Source organism: Bos javanicus, chromosome 9 (assembly GCF_032452875.1).
Source record: "Bos javanicus breed banteng chromosome 9, ARS-OSU_banteng_1.0, whole genome shotgun sequence".
Classification (NCBI taxonomy): Eukaryota; Metazoa; Chordata; class Mammalia; order Artiodactyla; family Bovidae; genus Bos; species Bos javanicus.
In genome coordinates, this window is record NC_083876.1 from 7,495,716 (window position 1) to 7,516,821 (window position 21,106).

Here is a 21,106-nt window from a genome sequence, read left to right on the forward strand (position 1 = left end):
ATGCAGTGTTGTTCTTTACAGCATCAGACACGCTTACACCACCAGACACATCCACAACTGAGTGTCATTTCTGCTTTGGCCCCTCCACTTCATTCTTTCTGGAGCTATTTCTCCATTCTTCCCCAGTAGCATATTGGCAGTAAGTAATAATAATTATAACAACAACCTTAGCAATCAGACTGCAGTTGGACTAGATACTAGGTTAGTGCACTGTAGAACTTTTTTCCATTTAATACAGGAGAGATTCTATAGCTATCCATTTCAGATTTAGATACTGTCAGATGTTTGCCCTAGTGTGACACGGTATTGAAGTGTTGGGTTCCAGGTAAAGAAGAAACAGGCATGAATAGTAAAGAAGGGCTTTTGGAGGCAGGCAGATCAAATACAAGCAGGTGTCTGGGAGATTTTGCTAGCCCAGCAAGGACAGTTCCTCTGTCAAGGCTTACCATGAAACCAAAGATCCAGGGATGAAACTGCTGGGCACTGTGCTTGGGGAACCAGGTATGGATGGGTGTCTTTCTATTCAGTGCATGACAGGTAAAGTTCTCTTTCCTGAACCCAGATGTGGTACATATACTGTACTGGCTTTTGACCATCTTTTACAAGAATCTCGTAACAGTGATATTTCAGACACTTGGATGATCAAAGAATACTTAAAGTGTTCAATTAATGCAGCCTGTTATACTCAACATAATCTTATTTTTTGTTTTACTCCAAATTGGGAATATCCTTAAACATAAAACCTATTACATAAATGAAGATAACAATAAGGGTAGCCTGATGATAGAAATTAAGCCTAAGAAAATAAATTCAGAATAATAAATTACTTTAATATTTTTATTTATATTGTTAACTTTCAGTTGTGCCATATACTCTAAATTTAATGTCCACAAACAAAAAGGTAGTATAGAAGCTTTCCATCATATACCAAATAAAGATTCAGAAGTATTAATAAATTTTTTCAAAAAAGAACAAATAGTTATAATTCTTCAACAAATTTATTGATTCTCTGGTTTTAGTGGCATTGGGACATTTTACCATAGAAAGCAGAGGAAGAAACCATTAACAAAATAAAATATATTTGACTCCTCAAGATAAAATATTTTCAGTTCAGTTCAGTCCAGTCACTCAGTCGTGTCCGACTCTTTGTGACCCCATGAATTCCAGCATGCCAGGCCTCCCTGTCCATCACCATCTCCCGGAGTTCACTGAAACTCACGTCTGTTGAATCGGTAATGCCATCCACCATCTCATCCTCTGTTGTCCCTCTTCCTCCTGCCCCCAATCCCTCCCAGCATCAGAGTCTTTTCCAGTGAGTCAACTCTTTGCATGAGGTGGCCAAAGTACTGGAGTTTCAGCTTCAGCATCATTCCTTCCAAAGAACACCCAGGGCTGATCTCCTTTAGAAGGGACTGGTTGGATCTCCTTGCAGTCCAAGGGACTCTCAAGAGTCTTCTCCAACACCACAGTTCAAAAGCATCAATTCTTCAGCACTCAGCTGTCTTCTCAGTCCGACTCTCACATTCATACATGACCACTGGAAAAACCATAGCCTTGACTAGACAGACTTTTGTTGGCAAAGTAATGTCTCTGCTTTTGAATATGCTATCTAGGTTGGTCATAACTTTTCTTCCAAGAAGTAAGCATCTTTTAATTTCATGGTTGCAGTCACCATCTGCAGTGATTTTGGAGCCCCCCCAAAAAAAGTCTGACACTGTTTCCACTGTTTCCCCATCTATTTCCCATGAAGTGATGAGACCGGATGCCATGATCTTTGTTTTCTGAATGTTGAGCTTTAAGCCAACTTTTTCACTTCCTTCTTTCACTTTCATCAAGAGGCTTTTGAGTTCCTCTTCACTTTCTGCCATAAGGGTGGTGTCATCTGCATATCTGAGGTTATTGATATTTCTCCCGGCAATCTTGATTCCAGCTTGTGCTTCTTCCAGCCCAGTGTTTCTCATGATGTACTCTGCATATAAGTTAAATAAACAGGGTGACAATATACAGCCTTGACGTACTCCTTTTCCTATTTGGAACCAGTCTGTTGTTCCATGTCTAGTTCTAACTGTTGCTTCCTGACCTGCATATAGGTTTCTCAAGAGGCAGGTCAGGTGGTCTGGTATTCCCATCTCTTTCAGAAATTTCCACAGTTTATTGTGATCCACACAAAGGCTTTGGCATAGTCAATAAAGCAGAAATAGATGTTTTTCTGGAACTCTCTTGCTTTTTCCATGATCCAGCGGATGTTGGCAATTTGATCTCTGGTTCCTCTGCCTTTTCTAAAACCAGCTTGAACATCTGGAAGTTCACGGTTCATGTATTGCTGAAGCCTGGCTTGGAGAATTTCGAGCATTACTTTACTAGCGTGTGAAATGAGTGCAATTGTGCGGTAGTTTGAGCATTCTTTGGCATTGCCTTTCTTTGGGATTGGAATGAAAAGTGACCTTTTCCAGTCCTGTGGCCACTGTTGAGTTTTCCAAATTTGCTGGTATAGTGAGTGCAGCACTTTCACAGCATCATCTTTCAGGATTTGAAAGAACTCTAACTGGAATCCCATCACCTCCACTAGCTTTGTTCATAGTGATGCTTTCTAAGGCCCACTTGACTTCACATTCCGTGTATACTAAATACCGTAAATAAAATAAATGACAGGTAACACATGAGTAGCTGATTCAGTGATTTTTGAAAGCCAAATAATTAAATATTTTAAAACAAAACTAATCAACGCTCGTCAGATTATGACTTAAGGTATACACGGCTAAAATTATGTAAGTTGGTTTACCTGTATAGTTTCAAACGAATTGGTTCGTTATTCTTTTTTCCATCATCTGTCTACAAAAATAATGTGAGATGCTAGTAAATATTTTTATGATGGCAATATTTATAATAAGCTGTATTAGAAACATAGTCCTCAAACCTTGGGCAATAAATTATGACACGATATGAGGTAATACAGTCATAGAAAAAAATTATTTCAAAAACTTTTACTGACATGGTAAATTCTGTTTGTATAATTGCTATTAAATTTTAGCAAGCAAGTTAACAAAAATACATGTGTATTAAAAACAAGCAGGATAGTGATTATTTTAGATTGTGAAATTATGAGTATTTTTCCTTTACACATTCTATATTTTTAACAATTTCTGCAGTGAGTGTGCATTTCTTTTTATTGAGTAAATATTCATATTAAAAATAATGACTTAATGGGACTTCTCTGGTGGTCCAGTGGTTTAGAATCCACCTTTCAATACAGAGGATGCAGGTTTGATCCCTGGTTGGAAATGGGACGAGTGTTGACTGATCTCATACTATCAAGAAGAGCTGAAAAAATCTAGATTTTTCTGTGATTTTAAAATTTTGCAATATGTGGTGACACAGATGTGGGAGAAATCTAGCTCTGGAATGTGGGTTTGCAGGCTTTGTCTTGTTCTTTTTCCTTGTGTTTTACAATAATTTGTATTCTTCCAGTAGTTCCCTGATAGCTCTCATGTCTGCCTCCAGTTTTCTCTGTCACTCTGGATTTAATGTACTTGGTTTGTCTACCAGTCTGTCTTAGTTATTAATCTGGCTTGTTCTTGAGCCTCTGCAATGACTTTTTGCTTTGCAAATCTTACTTTTAATTACACTGCATTGTTTATTTCAGTTCATTTGAAGTCAGTTAGAAAAAAAGACAAAACTCAATCTGATTTTTTAATAATAACCTTTTAGCTCAGGGAGAAAACAGGGACAAAAGATGTATATTTTAGACCTCCCAGCACTTAAAAAATGCAGAATATGGCCCTTTCTTAAGATTTAATTCTGCATTGTATAATGGGGTCATTGAAATCTGAATTGAGATGTCTGGCCTACTTTTAATGAGGGCTTACTCTTTTAATATAGCCTTTATTAAGAGGGACTTGATTCCATTGGGAGGAAAATGAGAGCAATATGGTATAAATTGCAATTATGAAAGATTGTAATATGAATAAAAGGGTAATTTTTCAGAAAAATTTTGAGGACATGTTTAAAATAGTAGACAATCACACGTAAATAGATTTTCTTTTGGAGTAGAACTGATGCTATATACCATATAATTTAATTTTATGTTAATTCTTGTCATTAAAATAATCATAAAATGTCCTTTTGGAAATAATCTTTCTTTTAAAATAGGAGCCTATACTTTTGTGTATTTTAAAAATAAACAAATATGGAACCAGGGAATGTTTGGATTTGGTCTCACAGTTATGGAGTGGGGTGGGGTAATGTGCTCTGCAAAACAGAGAATGAAAATTTGTCAACAAAGAGATGGTGCTTCAGTCTCCACAAGACTCCTGATTCTCACACTTGCACAGCCTTCTGGGAAACTGAGCAGGAACTGAACCAGCTCAGACAAAAGACCTTCACACACTTGAACATGGAGCTTCAACTCTGGTGGAAAAGCTCGAAGTGCATCTTGTGAACCCCGTTGATTGGACACAAGCTGCAGTGACAGACCACTCATTCAGTGCTTTACTCCTCAGTGAGTTAAGGGAAACCTCTAATGTTACAAATCCAAATAAAAAGGAAGGGAACACAGAAAATGAAGACTTTCAGAGAGCAAAAGAAAGCTTCAGAAAAGCTATAAATTATTATCCTGAGAGAATGGAAGAATATATTGTTTCTCTATAATAATAATTTAAAAAATTGACAAATCTGAAAGTCTCTCAGAAATTAAAGATATGAGAAGCAAAATAGAAGTTCAAATATAAGGTAGTATAAAAATAAGATAATAGAAAGTAGGAAAAGTACAAAGATGGATAGTGAGAACTGAAAGAATCAAAAAGGTATGGGGTCTATCTGTAAGAAACAATGGTTGATGGAAATTCCAAAAATAGAAAAATATCATGTGCAAAAAATACATAAATAGATAAGTATGTAATTGATTATTAGTTTTTTCAGAAATAAAGAGTACAGGACATGGTATCCAGATTTAGGCCCAATTTCCAAGGACAGTGATTTGAAGGATGTGGGTGATAAGTGCATCATTATTAACTTCCGAACATTGGGAATAAAAGCAAGATTTTAAAAGTTTCCAGGGGAAAAAAAAAGCATAACAGAGAAACAACTGGCATATAAACAGTAGAGACAATAGAAAATTCAAATGTTATTTCATTTTTAGTTAATAAACTATGGTCCACAATCCTGCTCTTCTGGCATATATCTGGAGAAATCTAAAATTCAAAAAGATACTTGCACCCCAGTGTTTATAGAAACACTGTTTACAGTAGCCAATAGACTGGAGCAACCTAGATGTCCACTGACAGATGAATGGATAAAGATGATGTGGTATTTAAATACAGTAGAATGTTACTCAGCCATGAAAAAAGGAATGAAATAATACCATTTGCAGCAACATGGGTGGACCAAAATATTATCACACTAAGCAAAATACGGTGAAAGGGGAGACTAGATAAAGCTGACTTACAACCCAACAGTCAAAAAACTCAGATCGTGGCATCTGGTCCCATCACTTCATGGCAAATAAATGGGGGAAAATGGAAATAGACTATTTTCTTGGGCAAAATCACTGCAGACAGTGACTGCAGCCATGAAATTAAAAGACTTGCTTGATCCTTGGAAGAAAATCTATGACAAACTTAGTCATCACTTTGCTGATAAAGGTGCCTATAGTCAAATCTATGGTTGTTCCAGTCATGCATGGATGTGAGAGTTGGAGCCTAAAGAAGGCTGAGTGCCGAAGATTTGATGCTTTTGAACTGTGATGTTGGAGAAGACTGTTGAGAGTCCCTTGGACTGCAAGGAGATCCAGCCAGTCAATCCTAAAGGAAGTCAACCCAGAATACTCATTGGAAGGACTGATGTTGAAGCTGAAACTCCAATACTTTGGCCACCTGATGTGAAGAACTGACTCATTGGAAAAGACCCCAGTGCTGGGAAAGATTGAGAGCAGGAAGAGAAGGGGTAGACAGAGGACAGGACGGATGGATGACGTCACTGACTCGATGGACATGAGTTTAAGTGAACTCCAGGAGATGGTGAAGGACAGGGAAAGCTGGTGTGCTGCAGTCCATGGGGTCGCAAAGACTCAGATACGACTGAGTAACTGAATAACAACAATAAAATAAGTCAGACAGAGAAAGATAAATATCACATGATGGTGCTTACATGTCGAATCTTAAAAATACAATGAATTTAGCAGAAACAAATCCAGAGACTTAGAAAACTAACTTATTGTTATCAAAGGGGATGGGTGTGTGTGTATGAGATAAATTAGGAATTTTGGATTAACAGATACACCTACTATGTACTAATAGATAACCAATAAAGATTCACTGTTTAGCACAGGTAACTCTACTTAATATTTTGTTTAAGAGAAAAGAATTTGAAAAAAATATGTATGTATAACTGAATCACTTTTCTGTACACCCTGAACTAACACAACATTGTAAATCAACTATACTTCAATAAAAATAAATTTCTAGAAAAGATTTAAAAAATACATTCAAATAAACAGACAAAGAATTCTTTGTTATCAAGTGAATAAAAGAAGAATGTCACTTCATGGAGACATTCTAAACTGTGTGTAAGATAAATTCCTTCAAAATTTTCAAGTGTAATGATTTTCCACTGAGAATTCTGTAGTCAACTAAGTGGTCAATCCCACATAATGCTTGCCTAAAGACACCCTAAGGCCAAGTATTTGAAAAAATTTGCCCTCCAGTATTCTTTCTCAGGAAGTTTCTAAGTGGTATACAGTGAAATGATATGTAAACCAAGAGAAAGGAAGATGTGGGATCCGTAAAATTGGAAATTTGTGGGGAGGTGGAGGGACTTCTGCAGAATTCAGATGTAACTAAAGATATAATTAGGATAGATGATGGTCTTCCTAGGTGGCACAGTGGTAAAGAATCTGCCTGCCAGTGTAGGAGATACAAGAGATGTGGGTTTGATCCCAGAGTTAGGAAGATCCCCTGGAGTAGGAAATGGCAACCTGCTCCAGTATTCTTGCCTGGAAAATTCTATGAACAGAGGAGCCTGGAGGGCTACAGTCCACAGAGCTGCATAGTCACACACAACTGGGCACACACACATACACACAAGCATAAAGCTGATTTTCAAATAGCTGAGAATCCTGTGTACAAGGTGGAAATCTAACATTTCTGTGCTGCAATTTGCAGAGATAAAAATTTTTTTAAAAATTTTGGATGAAATGGATTATTGTGGAAGATTGTTCTATTTCTCTTTCTGAAGGTCTTCAAATGTAACATATGTCTTCAACCATGTATGTTTGTAAAAACACATTGGATATTTATTATGTACCACTTTGGCCACCTAATGTGAAGATCTGACTCATTGGAAAAGACTCTGATGCTGGGAAAGATTGAAGGCGGGAGGAGAAGGGGATGACAGAGGATGAGATGGTTGGATGGCATCACTGACTCAATGGACATGAGTTTGAGTAAGCTCCAGGAGATGGTGAAGGACAGGGAGGCCTGGCGTGCTGCAGTCCATGGGCTTCCAAAGAGTAGGACACGATTGAGCGACTGAAGAACAACAAGGAACAACTGACTGTGTATCTTACCTTTCAGAGGAGAAGATGTTGAATACATATTAATAACTTAAACGTATATTATATAACTAGCAATTTGTTAAGTTCTGTGAGAGAGTGCTATGACTGCTAACAAATGTGCTTTAATATACTTTGATTTCACTTGTAAAATACCTGCAAATCCCCAAGCATATTTTTCCCCTAAAAACTAGCATTTGTAAAGTGACCTTCTGAGGTGCAGTATTCACCATGGCATGCTAAGTTTAGTGTGTTCTTTTAGTTTAAGAACAGTGTAATTTTTCACCATTCCTGTCAAATACATTAGAAGGAGAAAAAGATATTGTTATCTCTGTTTGGCCCTTGAGGAAGTTGAGTCAAGGGGAGATTGAGTAACTTGTCAAAGAAAATTAAGTCAGGAAAGCTGTGGCTCTTTAGATCCAGGCACCAGTCATAGGACCTTGTTGTCAGGCTTGGCTTTTGGATAGAGAAAGAACCTAAGAAATTCAACTGCAGCCCCATTATTTTGCAGATGATAACGTTTACATCAAGGAACTTGCCCGCTATCAGAAAAGTGCAGGAGCTGAATAGGTATGAAGGTGACTTGATCTTAAGGCTTTTGATCTCTTTTGTGACCTTATGCCACGATCAATAAGGTTAATTGTAGATTTCATCTAATTTTTGAAGATTTTACTTTCTCTTTAAATTAAAGTATTCCATTCTGTAAGAGAGAATGATTTTCTCTTCGTCCATCTATTGGGTGTAATTCTTGGTAGTCACCCAAGCCTGAAAAACTCAGTGGAGGTACAGCGCCTAAGATACCTACTCTGAGTCATGATGTTTATCTTTCTACTCCTGCTGGAATTTCTGTTAGAAGGAGGGCACCCACCTCACCCACTCCAGTTTGTTCTTCCCCAAATCCCAGGCTATTTCATATTCATTTAGGCTCACAGCTTAGCTTGTCCTTTGCACTGATTTTTGTTCAATCATAGGCTTCACAGTAAGATTGCAGAAATGCATCTTGTGTTTCTGTCTTGGTTTTCTTTGAGGGCCTGTCCTAAATATGTCTCTAATAACTCCCAACAAGTTATTCAAGTGGGTGTTGAATAGAGGGGTGCCCCAAATATAACATTCCGTGTTTAATTTCATGGAATTTTTTAACTTAATTTTTCTCTCCTGGGTATTATATATTCATTCTTAAATTTTTTTTTAAAATATAATCATTATTACTGATCTGAATTCTGTATTCCTTTATTAATGCACCATTGTGGATTAGACACTAATGCAAGGAAATATATACTTCCTCTTAACAAAAATACACATAATTTTTAATATTAAGAACAGGGACTTCCCTGGTGGTCCAGTGGCTAAGACTCTGAGCTCCCAATGCAGAGGGGCCTGGGTTCAATCCCTGGTCAGGAAACTAGATCCCACATGCTGTGACTAAGACCTGACACAGTCAAATAAATAAATATTAAAAAAAAATATTAAGAACAATTTAATGTAATTGGTAATCTTAGCTTTACCATGGCAGGGAGAAATAAGAAACAGAACAAAATGGGTTTTGTGGCATCTGCATCCTTAATTAATTTTGAAATCTCTTTAAAAGAAAGACTAAGAAGCTACAGATATGAATGTGAATATTTGAGACAAGGAAACAAATTCATAAGAAAATGCAAATTTGAAAACTGATAAATGCCACAAATGTCATGAAATTTAGAACAATACTTTAATCATTTCAGAAGTTAAATGACTGAGATAGATTTAACACTTTTTCCAAAATTTTTGACTGCATGCTTTTTAATCTCCTCTTCATAAGACACTGATTTTATATTTATCCCCCTGAGAAAAATAGAAACTTAATTCAATCTTCCCTCTAGCATGTATTTTATTATTGATAGCCAAGATGAATAAAACATGCAACTTTGCACAACGTCAGACGTGCTGTTTGTAGTACTGCTTCAGGTTTGTGCTCCGAAAACCCTGGGGTTATGATAAATTCTATTTCATACAATTCCCATATAAGAGAGTAAGTATGGTTGTTTATCAAGTTTATTGCTGATAGCAGAGAACTTCTGTTTTGACTAGGCATTGATGAGAACCAAATTCTCCACTTAGAGTTTTATAGGCCTGATGATTGGAATAATTTTCCACTGAAGTCATATCATGGTCTGTACAATTCCAAATCTTTTTTCTCCTCCACTACCCACGTCCTTCCATTGCTAGGCACAGTAGGAAATGCTTTTATTGTGATAAAACCTCTGTGTCACAATGCCTAGAAAGTAACCAGTAGGAGGATTCCAGGAATCCATTTCTACCTGAGGAAGGAAATGATAATATATTGATTATTCTGACTGCGTGCATAGATCCCAGAAGACCGACAGTAAATGAATCCTTTAATTACCTTCATCATAGCTGGATCTCAGATTGCCTGTGGTCATTATATTATCACACAGTATGATAGTGGCAAGACTGTCTTACCAAGAGACAGTGGTCTTAACTGATTGCCACTGAAGTATCTTATTTATGCAAATTTGACCCATTGGGATCCCATGGACTGTAGCCCTCCCGATTCCTCCATTCATGAAATTTCCCAGGCGAGAATATTGGAGTAGCTTGTCTTTTCCTACTCCAGAGATAGGCAGTAATGATTACATGTTAGTCACAAAATCCTAATTTACAATGGAGAGCTGCTGTATAGCATCAGGAACTATACTCAATGTCTTATGTTAATAATAACCTATAATGGAAAAGAATTTGAAGAAGAACTATACGTGCATAACTAATCACTGCTGCTGTATACTTGAAGCTAACACAATATTGTAAATTAACTAAACTTCAATTTAAAGATAATGGAAAAAAAAAAAAAAGAAGAAGATCCTGCAAAGAAAGGGACCCAAAAGCTGAAATTTTCTCTGACCTCTGAAAGTTTGAAATCAGATTTACAACCTACCTTTATAAATGGACTGTAGAACCTGATTGGAGTTTATTACTGAAGTCTAAGCTTTTTTCCAGTTTTCCTGGTGGCTCAGATGATAAAGAATATGCCTGCAATGTGGGAGACCTGGGTGTGATCCCTGGGTTGGGAAGATCCCCTGGAGAAAGGAATGATTACCCACTCTAGTATTCTTGCCTGGAAAATTCCATGGACAGAGGAGTCTGGTGGGCTAGAGTCCATGGGGTCACAAAGAGTCAGCCATGACTTAGCAGCTAACACAGAAACACAAGCTTTTTTCCACGATTATGTAATCCTTTTATTGATGATTTCCCATTGTCTTAATTGTTGCTTATTTTCTTCTATCACTTTGTGTGCAGACACAAAAGACACCCTCAGAGTTTTTTCCTGATGCAGTTTAAGGAAGGGAGGTATGGTCAGGGTTCAAGTTAAAGTGCCCAGTCTAGCACGGAGGGAAGTTGTCAATAACCACCCCAGGTCTGGTAGGGTCGATGACGGGAGTCCTAGCCCCAGAGCTTGGGAGGCAGAGGCCCCTAAGGGGGCAAAGGTGGATCACCTAGAACTGGAACCCGGACTTGCAGTCTCCTGTTGCTGCCCCCTGACTGGCTGCTGCAGTGGTCGGGGACCCTGTATGCTGCTGTTCACTGAGTACAAAGAGCAGAGAAGGGCAGGTAATGAAATGTTGGGGGGGACAAACCAGAATTAACCAGCATAGGTACCAAATACCCTACAATAAAGTAAGTCTCGAATAATGCACATTACTATTGGATTACCTGGGTACAAGGCTATGTGAATTTTTAATATTACCAATAACTAAGCTGTCTTTACCATAATCGAGGGGCTTCCCACGTGGCCCAGAGTTAAAAAATCAGCCTGTGTGAGTGCAGGAGTTCCATCCCTGAGTTGGGAAGATCCCCTAGTGTAGGAAATAGCAACCCAATCCCATATTCTTGCTGGAAAATTCCATGGACAGAGGAGCCATAGGGTCACACAAGAGTCCGACACAACTGAGCACACACACATGCACACCACTAACTGAAACTCCATGAAAAAGAAAGCAAACTGTTATAGTTTTTATTTGGTTTATTTTGTTGCCTATTCTTTTTTTTTTTTTTTGATGATGGGGGCTAAAAGAAAAACATATAAAAAATTCATAGGTGGTATTGTTACCCAACCAAATTGGGTCCACTTGCCAGAGTGCCCAGTAAAGCCAGTCTACTGACATGGGCTTGTGGTGAAGGAAAGGGCAGCGTTTATTATAGGGTACCTGAAAAGGAGCTTGGGGTACCTGCTGCTGCTGCTTAGTCGTTTCAGTCGTGTCCAACTCTGTGCGACCCCATAGACGGCAGCCCACCAGGCTCCCCCATCCCTGGGATTCTCCAGGCAAGAACACTGGAGTGGGTTGCCATTTCCTTCTCCAGTGCATGAAAGTGAAAAGTGAAAGTGAAGTCGCTCAGTCGTGTCCGACTCTTAGTGACCCCATGGACTGCAGCCCACCAGGCTCCTCCATCCATGGGATTTTCCAGGCAAGAGTACTGGAGTGGGGTGCTGTTGCCTTCTCCGTGGGGTACCTATTGCTCAAAAAATCCAAACTCTCTGATGGGGTTTCGCCAAAGCATGTTTACAGGCCAGTTGAAGGAGGCTGGTTGCAGGGTATGTGATCAGCTATGCACAGTTTTCTGACTGGTTGATGGTGAGGTAACAGGATGATGTCACAGGGGTTAACATCAGGCTCCAGTAAGTCTGGGGGCTACATGCTTATGGTCAAGTAGTTAACTTCTTCCACTGGGTGAGGTTTTAGCATCTATAAAACAACCAAGGAAATGTACATCATATACTGTTATCTGTGTACTTCATGGAGGAACCAAAGATCCTGTGACTGCATTTGGCTGATAGCCTGTTTGCATTGTTATTTATTCTCCTGATCTGACTGCTACTCTTGTTCACTACCTGTTCACATCCTTTCAGTCATTAAGTATGGAGGCAAGACTTTGTGACTCAGGTGGGGCCTGGGAGACTTCAGCTCTTCTGCAGGCAAGAGGACATGTGGGGAGACGCCTGTCCTGGGAAGGCCCATAGGGGCCTGCTCGGTTATAATATGAAGTCATACAATCATGCAATATTGAGGGATTTATTACTAAACATGTTTGTGAAGAATGCATATTTGTCAAAGGGCGGTGAATTATATTTTAAGCACACAATGAATCCTCGTGCAAACACAGACCCGTGACATCCTGGCCAGCCTTCGAACAGCATTTTGATGGCCTCTTCTCATGTCCTTTGACATTCCTGGTCCTTATACTTACAGCTCCTGCACCATCAGCTTTCCAGGTGGCGCAGTGGTAAAGAATCCTTTTGCCAATGCAGGAGATGCTAGAGATGCATGTTTGATCTCTGGGTGGGGAATATCCCTGGAGGAGGAAATGGCAATCCACTCCAGTATTCTTGCCTGGAAAATTCCATGGACAGAGGAACCTGGTGGGCTACAGTCCACAGCATTGCAAATGGTCGGACATGACTGAGGGTCTGACCTGTACCATCGACTTCCTAGAGATCACTCCTGAGTCCTTGTCCGGTGTGTTGATGAGGATGGGCTTTCGTGGGTGTGACAGAAACACCCTTCTCAGCCAGGGAGAGGCGGTCTTGCCTTTCCTCCCTGAGCTCCTGGATAGTGCAATCTGAGAAGTGAATAATTAGTGAGGGTGCACATCTTAGCCTTTACGTGCTACTGAGCTGCTGGGAGCAGTGTGTGGGGCTAACTGCAATTCTGGTGTGTGTGTGGGAGGTTTGTCCCCGAAAGGTTTGGAGATATTATAAATGCCCCTTTGTTTGTGTGTTTTTGAAGCATGGAAACATAGCTTAACATATATTTAGGGGCTACAAGTTTCCTCCTCTAAAAATTTAAATCTTGAAAGGACTCCTTTTTGGGTGACATAATAATAGGTTTGCTGCCATCAGAATGAATGTTTGTGCCCACTGCTATGCTTTCCATAAACAAAATAAAATTCCTTTGTGTTTTAAATATACAGAAAAACTTAGAAGAAAAGTTTGCATTTCTAACCCCTGAATAATGTTAAATCATCGGTTCACTTGGGGTTATGGATGATGTAGATCTTTGATTTAGAAAAGCTTCAATTTGATTCACTTGACTGGTTTTCGGACATTGAGTTTGACCCGCAAGCCTAAATTTAATATTATGCGCTTGGATAGGAACTCCCTTGTGTAGGAATAAATACCTTTACACAGATTAAACTATTGATAACTCTATTTGGTATGTAGCATACAATGGGCACCTCAAATATGACAGTTCCCTTCTTTAATATTTTCACCATGTTTGATTATTTTATGTCTGTTTTCCTATTCATTTCATAAAGAAGCCACTCTGTGTTATGCTTTATTTTACTTTTTTCTTTCATCCTACTTGGTTACGTGGTGATCTTTCTTGCAGAACTGATTGTATGAGATCTGCCAGCATTCAGTGGGTATTCTGTGAGAGTTGTTCCACACGTAGATGTATTTTTGAGTATTTTTGGGAGAAGATAACCTCCACGTCCTTCTGTTCCACCATCTTAATCTCCACCTCTGGGTTATACTTTTCTTAACGAAAGGAATAAATTATTCAAACAATTAAAAAGAGTAGCAATAATCCTTTCATGAAATGAAGAGAATATTTTTTTCTAGACAAGTAGGTACTTTAAAAATGCCACATTATTTTACATCTTTTAAGGTCTTGATAAATATTTGCCAAAAATTCTTTTCACTGATTTTCATTCATTTATCATTGCTGTAGACTTTAGGACAAAGTAGATTAAAATACTCATAGGTTTAGATGTAATCATGTGCCCATCTTAGTTGTAGGGGTATCTGTTGAATACTTGAATGGATCTTAAAATGTAATGTGTTGTATAGAGGACATGACTGTTTTTCTTAAATACTGCCTGAATCGTGGTAGTCGCTGTGGTGGTTTTCTCATCATGTTTGCTGTCTTCTCTCTGAAAATAGCTGCTGACTTTGCAGGCACCTAAGGCACAGCTGCAGGAACCTTCCAGAGCCTCGGAGCAAGGAACTTGAATTTGGTCAATTGATGGATGAATATTCAGTGTCTTGAGTTTTCTTCCTCTAGGGAAAATTTTAAAATTTATGTGTCTGTGACTCTCAGAAGCTTATATACACTGGTGGAAATTTCGTTACCTCCAACTATCTCAGTTAGTGGACTTCCCAGGCTGAAGACCGTATATTTAAATTTAATGTATTAAATATGCACCCACCCAAGTGTAACGGATTTGAAAAGCATCGATTCTTTGTTACTTTCATATTCAGCAGTCTTAGGTATGATGGCAGTCATTGGAAAGACATTAATATAATTTTCTTAAATTCATATTTCATGTCATTAATAAATTCATAAGTACATATTTTAAATTACAGATTATTTCAGCACATGGAGAGCTATAATAGGGTCTAATGTTAACAGGAAATAATAATAGCAAGCATTTAATAGCAAGCATTTATTAAAATGCCAATTTCTATGTCTGAGAGTGAGTACTATCCTAGGCCTTAATTAAAAGGACCAGAATTTATAAATATCTAAGTAAATTTCGCCCTCATTTAAAATACATATCTGGATTGCTTACAAATTTCAAATGCAGTATCTTTTTCTAACAGATACTAATGAATTCACTGAAAGAAGCTAGATCTTAATGCACAAATGATAGCATAAAGAGGATTGACAAAAAATTGCTATATGTACACAATTACACACCTATGTATGTACACACTCATATATACTAAATCTATCATGTATTCCAATATTTAGACCACACTATAATTATGAAAGAAAGAGGATTTTAATATTTATTCCTAGAATAATTTCAAATATATTCCCTAGGAAACTTAAAATAGGGTAAACATTTCCTAATGTTTCAAGTAACTATGCAAAATCTCTTGAAATCAGTTTTTTTTAGAGTCCATTAACTTTGATGTCATTTAAAATGCTGTTTACATATGGAATAACTACTTTGATTATTCCCTAGGATGTTAATTTTGTGTTTAGAGTAATGAAATCTGCTTTCTTCCACATTTAAAATTGCAGAGGGAAAAAAAAAACGCAAAGAAGAGTACTACTGAAAGCTTGGATATTGAAAAAATGTGATCCATGCTTCTCAAATGCTGTTTATGCTACTAAACTTCTCAAGTGCTTTTTTTTTTTTAAAGAAGTTAGGAACTACATTGAAATGTTCCAGATGTTATACCATTTCTGGTTAGAAAATACCTGAAATATGCCAGAGGTTAAAGTTGTGCTGTAGCTACCCAAAAGCCCATGAAATACACATTCATCAGCAATGATCCTTAACTAATGTTGAAATCAAACTAGCAAGGGAAACCTTAGGGATATTTTGCTATGGTTTTTTGAGACCAATATATCTCTTGGAATTTATCAGACATTTCATTGCTCTATGTGTTACTAGAATTTGAAATTGACAGAATTTTGAAACTCAATATCATTGTTTTAAAAAGTTTGCTTTTTCACTCTCATTCCTCCTTTGAGATTTTAGAAAATGATTTTCCTTACTGCAAAGGGGGCTGTAAAGCGAAATGAAAGTGGATGCTACTCGTGCAGAGAGCGTTCCCTCCCTAAAAATGTCAACAATGAAATAATGTTTTCAAAAGGGCTCTTGAGATGACATATCTAAAACCACATACAGAAAAAAAAAAAGCTGTTGGTTGGTTCTGTGACTGCTCAGCTTCATGGAATCAATTCAAGGAAATTTAGAAGCTGCAAACAGACAGCATGTTCAATTTTAAAGGTAACTGAGTTTAAGGAAGGAAATAATAGTGGGAAATTGCTGTAGATCAGATTTTTCTTAATAAAAATCTCCACTCTGTTGTGAGTTTAATGGGTGATATAGTTCATTGACCGCATTTTTCCTCATATGTCCCTATAATTTCAACTCTAGGGCTTCAGCTTATGAAAATGAATTGTGTAACAGAGAGAGTAAATGAAATGAATTACCAGGCTTGGGATTTGGCCATCTATTGAAACATACCCTGTATGTCATGAGTCTCATGAGAAGAACATTGCAGTATTTTACGGATAGTCTTCAACATTTAAGAAATTATTGAAAAGACAGTGCTAGAATCTTCCATATTTTATAATATTAATCAGTTAACTAGAACATAGCACAGTCACTCCTGATTCCTTAGGAACAGTTTTGGATTTGATTAAAATTAAGTAATTTATGATACCCTCTATTCTTTAGTGTTTTTTCCAATTATGTACATTGGTTTTTTTATTTTCATGTATATTTGTGCCTGTGAACTGCTAAAATAATTTTTTTTCCATCCTGAACTTATGATATCAGCAGGACTGGATGTTCTATACTAATCGACAAATTAGATGCACATTAATCACCAGGAACACATGGCACCTACCCCCAAATTTGGAAAGCATTCAAAAGTATCATTTGTGAATTTGGCACTGTTGACAAAATGGCCTTTTTTTTTTTTTTTGGACAAGGCATAATGCCAGGGCCCTGGTGAATTGACGTATTAAATCCTATTTGTAAGGAAGTATGAAGGGTATGAGTATCATTTCTCAACTTGGGTGGTAAGACATATAGACCCATTTGGAATCACCATCAATTAGAATGGCAGAAACCCAACTTCAGTGACTTTCTGATCCAACCCTTGCCTCTCAGCTCCCTGAGATTTATCCAAGTTTGAGGTAAATGGTGTTAAGATATTGTTATGGAAGTGGGGTGGAGGGAAGATGTGTGTGGGGGCTTATCTGTCTTGTTTTCGGTCCTCTGCCTGCGCACACAGAGGTCTGCTGAGATGACCGTCACGCCATATGGCCCTCGATTATGTTTCCCATAGATAACCTCAGGGACATGCTGTGTTTGTGTCAGATCAGCCTCTTCAGGTCTGGTGCCCTCTCCCTTTTCATAGTTGGCAGTCATTTGACTGCTCCCAAGCTACATCAAAGAAAGGAAGTACAGCCTTTGTGCTTTTCAAAATCCCGGCAATTGCCTACTTCCGCTGCATCCCTGGATCCCTGAATTGGAAACTTCTTCCTCTCCAGACCATGGTTTCTGCCTTTAGAGAATTGGATGCATGATGCTGGATGCTTGGGGCTGGTGCACTGGGACGGCCCAGAGGGATGGTATGGGGAGGGAGGAGGGAGGAGGGTTCGGGATGGGGAACACATGTATACCTGTGGCGGATTCATTTTGATATTTGGCAAAACTAATACAATTATGTAAAGTTTAAAAATAAAATAAAATTGGAAGAATAAAAAAAAAAAAAAAAGGAAAAAAAAAAAATATATAGTCTAGAGAATGCATCAGTCTTGTTAAGCTCTCTTCTCCTCAATGTTGTGGATACATCTGGGACTTCTATGTGCCCATGTGTTTAAACTTTCAAAAATTAAAATCAGGAATACTTCTTTTCTATGTTGGGTTATTTTCCATCTCCTGTTATCAGGCAGCAGGCATAGTATAGTCTGTTGTTCAGTTCAGTTCAGTCGCTCAGTCATGTCTGACTCTGCAACCTCGTGGATTGCAGGACTCCAGACCTCCCTGTCCATCACCAACTCCCAGAGTTTACCCAAACTCATGTCCCTTGAGTCGGTGATGCCATCCGACTCAACCGTCTCATCCTCTGTCATCCCCTCCTCCTCCCACCCTCAATCTTTCCCAGCATCAGGGTCTTTTCAAATGAGTCAGCTCTTCACATCAGGTGGCCAAAGTACTAGAGTTTCAGCTTCAGCATCAGTCCTTCCAAAGAACACCCAGGACTGATCTCCTTTAGGATGGACTGGTTGGATCTCCCTGCAGTCCAAGGGACTCTCAAGAGTCTTCTCCAACACCGTAGTTCAAAAGCATCAATTCTTCTGCACTCAGGTTTCTTTATAGTTCATACATGACCACTGGGAAAACCATAGCCTTGACTAGACAGACCTTTGTTGGCAAAGTAATGTCTCTGCTTTTTAATATGCCATCAAGGTTGGTCATAACTTTCCTTCCAAGGAGTAAGCGTCTTTTAATTTCATAGTCTGTCATGGTGCTGTCCATTCGATGTGCTCTGATGATCCTCTATCTGAGCCGTCCAGTATGGCAGCCCCTGGCTACGTGTGCCTGTTGGTCGCTTGAAGTGTGCCCAGTGTGACTCAGAAACTGAAGTTTTAATTCTGCTTGGTTTTAATTTACAGGTAAACTGCCACATGTGGCCAGTGTCTAGCACAGGTAACTGCTGGAATGTGGAGAAATGACAAAGCTTTTAAAGAAATGACTAGATTCCTAAATATCTTGCAGTCCTAAAATCATGTCTGGGACGTGCTATATGGTGTGTCAGATATGAATTTGACTCATTGCGGCTGAGACTGCTTTTGCAAGAAAACCTTGTCTCTGTTTCTCAGTAGATAGTCACTCCTTGTGCTCCTCTGTCACTGATGGGTGCAGGTGGCTGGGAAGGGGAGCAGATGGGAACAAACCTAAACTTTCAGGGAAAGATCTCTTCTGACTGAATGCCCCATCTTTCATGAGACTCCTTTCCTTTATTTTCCAAGAAGGTTTCAGGATGTGAAAGAAAGCCTACAGATAGGTGTCCTCGGGTTGGGAACGGGTCCCCTGGATTGCATGCAATCTCTGTGTCTCTTGGTCTCCTAGACACTGGGACTGGAGAGGTCTGGTGTCTGGGCACGGCTTACCCCCCACTGCCAAAGTCCACAGCAGCTGGGACTCCCAGTCTGTTCTTGGTGGCTCTCACTGTTGGTCACCTCTGCTAGTCTGAGGGGATCAGACTGCTGGTGTCTTGGTCGGCATCGGTGAAGATCTCTGAGAGTCCAAATAGTCTCTGCATCATTTCCCAGAGTTTTGGATCCTATAGAAGCAAAAAACAGCCTGTAGCACATTAAATGCGGTGGGAGAAGGAGCCGCTGGCTCAGGTGTTCTTGGCAGCTACACCTCTGGAATTCCTGTTGTGGCTTCTCTCAGCCCCTACGATATCTGGCTGAGGTCAAAGTGGTGGTCAGTTGATGGGGTCTGTTTATCTAAATCTCCTCTTCTCCTCTGGTGGCTTTCTCTTCATCTTCCTACCTGGGTAGAACTCTGAAATTCTGTTGTCAGTGGTTGATAGTAACCTTTCATGATCTGAATTAGCCAAGCTTGAGTCTTAATGTTGGGTTCTGCAACAATGTATGGAAAAACCTGAATGAACTTTTTGAGCAACCAATACTCAAAGGGAACTGCTAAAATTTATCATTTTCTCTTTAGGGAAAGCATGTTTTTTTTTTTTTTCTTTTTTCCACAAATTATTGTGTCACTGTGAAATAAGCTGTCTGTTTTTGAAATTAAAAGTAAATAGTTTTTCCTGCATTAGAAAAAGGACATATACAATGATATTAATAATGCAATCTCTGAATTTGCGGTTTGAAATATTTTATACTTTGCTATATTTTGAAGATTGACTTTTGTCACTTTTATATCCTAAAAAAAGAGAAAATCTAAAAGTGAAAGTTATGAAATTTTTTGCCACCTCATTTAAAAGTAAAGCACAAACCACAACTGAATTAATGAAACAGGATAAAGAAGCTCCTGGAATTTGATATCTTATTGTTGTGACAAAAAGCAGATCTGAGCTTCATTTTAAAATGTTTAAAATGTTGAGAGTCAAATGTTTCACATTACATGAAAAATTCTGAATCATAAACATGTAATTTTAGTCCTAATGATTATAAGTAATTAAGGGATAATTTCCAATCTGGCTCCAAAGAGTTGAACATTAAACAGTTTTAGAGATCATAAAGTGTATAGTCCCTTTGTTGAGAAAATTAGCCATTTATTTGTACATTATAGAAGATTCATATAAAGCACATTTAGCCAAAATGTAGTTAACTGTACTTGAGCTTTAAAGTAAGTCTAGAAAACCCCAGATTGTTTTGACTAATTAAAGGACAGCTCATTCTCCTGTAAATCGGTGCCATCATAGTATGGTGCTTCTTATTTTGGAGAATTATCACCTGTCAGCTTAGTCAGTGGGAGAATAATAAAAAGGCTTCAGATGATGTAAAGAATCCTATGAAGATACACTCTGAGGGACTGAGCATGGAATGGATCAAGCCTGAGATCAAAATGTCCAACCATGATTTTATGTTAAGAAGAATACAGCTTTCAGTACTTAAACCTAAAAATTAATACTATTATTTTTGGTGGGACATCATTTTTACATTTATGTTGACACAGGTAAATTTCATAAAATTGCTGTTTCTTTTTAATTAACCAGTTGTTTCATGGTTTATTTCAGAATGGACCTCTGAAAGTAAGGACTCTGTTATTTTTAAAGTTAAAAGATTTTACATAAAATCTGCTTTTTGTCATCTGCAATTGATATTCTTACTTATATTAATTCAGGTGTTAAATGACCAAGTTTTTCTCTTTAAGCATGCAAAATGGTGTTTAGTTACATTATTTGTGCTCTTAAAACACATGAAATGCCCTTCTATGCTGGTTTTCTTTTTTTTCTCTCATTTATCTTAATTTTAGGAGGCTCAGTCCCTCATAATAACATTCTTTGTTGTTGACCCATCTGTGGGTTTTTAAAATTATTATTGGCGCGGGGACGCCTAGCTC

General features: G+C 38.2%; 1 protein-coding gene and 1 long non-coding RNA gene across 3 annotated transcripts in view; one reads left to right on the forward strand and one right to left on the reverse strand.

Annotated features, from left to right (window-relative positions):
• The window catches only part of ADGRB3 (adhesion G protein-coupled receptor B3), an 881,695-nt gene that overhangs the window by 52,807 nt on the left and 807,782 nt on the right, over nt 1-21,106 (forward strand). The gene's annotated exons all lie outside the window — the stretch shown is intronic.
• On the reverse strand, nt 839-15,584 carry LOC133253661 (uncharacterized). Its single transcript, XR_009738367.1, has 3 exons — nt 12,625-15,584; nt 2,783-12,164; nt 839-2,623 (listed from the first exon to the last, which is right to left on the reverse strand). It is a non-coding gene; the product is annotated as an uncharacterized LOC133253661 (long non-coding RNA).